This window comes from Microtus pennsylvanicus, chromosome 2 (genome assembly GCF_037038515.1).
Source record: "Microtus pennsylvanicus isolate mMicPen1 chromosome 2, mMicPen1.hap1, whole genome shotgun sequence".
NCBI classification, from domain to species: Eukaryota; Metazoa; Chordata; class Mammalia; order Rodentia; family Cricetidae; genus Microtus; species Microtus pennsylvanicus.
In genome coordinates this window covers 64,446,566-64,449,440 of record NC_134580.1, presented here as the reverse complement: position 1 = coordinate 64,449,440, position 2,875 = coordinate 64,446,566, and positions in this window count along the sequence as shown.

Sequence of the window (2,875 nt, the reverse complement as noted above, 5' to 3'; positions counted from 1 at the left end):
AGAACTAGTAAATATTGACTGGGGACTTAATATTTGTGGTATTTTTTTCTTTGAAAGATATATGAAGCAAATACAGAAAGACTGGCAAAACTGAGTGATAGCGGTATTGTGTAATTTGCCTGTGTACTTTGCTAGGTGGGTGGAAATTCTATAAACTATCTCTTTCTCTGTGCTTGGGATCAAATCCAGGGCTTCCCATAACCTAACAAGCACTCTGCCATGGCTCATACATGCATGTGGTGTGTGCGCATGCGTGTTTGCACACATGTGTGCATGCTCAGGCACACTCACAGGCTGTGCATGTGTGAAGGCTGGAGGATGGCTTCAGGTGTTTTCTTCAAGGCTCCCCATCTTATTTTTTGAGACAGTGTTTCTCACTAAATCCAGATCTAGTTGGTTCAGCCATATTGGCTGGGAACCAAACCTCAGAGACTCTCCTGTCTCTACTTCCCCTGAATTGGCAGGAGAGATGGGTGCTGCCATGCCTGGTTAATATTTTGGGGATGAAAGTTTCTAGGGATCTAAACTCAGGACTCAGGACTGCACAGCCACATGTTACTTGAGCCATTTCCCAATCCACCTCCTGCCCCCATTTTCCAAAGAAGAAACAGGTTAGAACTGAAAAGACTTTTGGGAAATGTCTCTTATTGGATGTTTAATAAGAAATTATTCGGTGGTTTTAGTGATATGCTGGTGTGCCGGAGATAATGTCTGTGCACTTGGAACTTGTTCTATACCGGAGAGACTAGATTTAAGAAGAAGGAGGAAGAGAAAGAAGAAGAGGACACTAAATGTGACTACAAAGAGAATTTTCCTTCATCTAAGGATGCCAAAGTGGAGGAGCAGAGGAATTACACAATTTATTTCAAGATGCAAACCATTTCTAGATCTTTCCACTTCCATCTCCCCACAGACTTCTATTCCCCACCCCTGAACACCCTCTCGATTCATCAATGTAATGGCATAAGGTAGTCGCTTAAACCTTACTAAACAACAGTAAGTAATTGGAACATTGTGAACAAGACGTTAAATTCACACTACCTTCTTATTAGTTAGGTCACCATTATCCTCATTTTATGGGTGAACAGAAAGGGGAATGGGACCCCGTGCCGAAAGTTCCGGAAGTAACCTGAGTGACAGGTTCTGCGTCAACATTCAGAACTCTAGTTAATTTAATTCAGAATCCTGAATATGTGTCCTCTGGTCTCATTTCTCGCATTAATTATCCATGTTCACACATCCCTGTGACGCCAACAGTACTGGGCTCTATAGGGAAAAGGACACCTATGTCTTCTTAGATAAGTTGACTACGTCTTTTCATTTTCATTGGTTAAAAGGCTTAGCATCACTTGTGTGTTCACCTAAGTGTGCAAATGTCCCCTCCAGAGGGGCGCCAAGAATGTGTAGGGAATTATTTCCCACACTGGGCCCGCTCTGGTCTAAACCTGCAGACGGGTTTCAGGTGATGACATCTGAAGATGAGAATTCTGGCTCCTCCCCAAGCCCATTAGTAAAGAAATGGTCACTTGTAGAAATAACATCCTTTTTGTTTTGCTGTTTTGTTTTTTCGAGACAGGGTTTCTCTGTGTAGCCTTGACTGACCTGGAACTCACTCTGTAGACCAGGCTGGCCTTGAACTCACAGATATCTGCCTGCCTCTGCCTCCGGGGAGCTGGGATTAAAGACATTTACCACCACTGGTGGGCTGAAATAAAATTCTTTAAAGGAACACACACACACACAAACTCCTATTTATTACCTATATGAGTAGACTAAAGGACAGTTTACAGGAATCTGGTCTGTCCTCCCACCATGTAGGCCTCAAGACTGAACCCAGGCCAGCAAACTTGGTGGCCAGTTCCTTTAGCTGCTGAGCCATCTTGCTGGCCTATAATAAAATTCTTATAGCAGATATATTCCCAAGGCAAATTTAAATACATAACTGCAGAATGCAGTGTGGCCATAATTCTACCACTCTGGAGTCCATTTATAGAGCTCACCTGTGCACCCCACATGTCCCCACTATAGCTCACCCGTGCACCCCACATGTCCCCACCATAGCTCACCTGTGCACCCCACATGTCCCCACCATAGCTCACCCCTGCACCCCACATGTCCCCACCATAGCTCACCCCTGCACCCCACATGTCCCCACCATAGCTCACCCCTGCACCCCACATGTCCCCACCATAGCTCACCCCTGCACCCCACATGTCCCCACCATAGCTCACCCCTGCACCCCACATATCCCCACCATAGCTCACCCCTGCACCCCACATGTCCCCACCATAGCTCACCTGTGCACCCCACATGTCCCCACCATAGCTCACCTGTGCACCCCACATGTCCCCACCATAGCTCACCCCTCTGCCCCACATGTCCCCACCATAGCTCACCCCTGCACCCCACATGTCCCCACCATAGCTCACCCCTCTGCCCGACATGTCCCCACCATAGCTCACCCCTGCACCGCACATGTCCCCACCATAGCTCACCCCTCTGCCCCACATGTCCCCACCATAGCTCACCCCTGCACCCCACATGTCCCCACCATAGCTCACCCCTCTGCCCCACATGCTCCCTCACAAATCTGATTACAGGGAGGAGTTGGAAGCGCTCAGTATTGGTTGGTTCAGGAGCGCTCCAGAATTATTTGTTATCTTCATTTTCCAAGGCATTCTCTTCCCTGGCTGACGTGTGAAGCCTTCTAAGGACGTCTCCAGGACCCTTATTTCTCTTCTCTGGCTGACGTGTGGCTGCCCTCTAAGGACGTCTCCAGGACCCTTATTAAGAACATCTGTAGGAGCATCAGGACGAAGTGTTGAATTTCTCCCATTTGGGTTTTATTAAAGTGTCTATAGTTGTCAAGCATTTA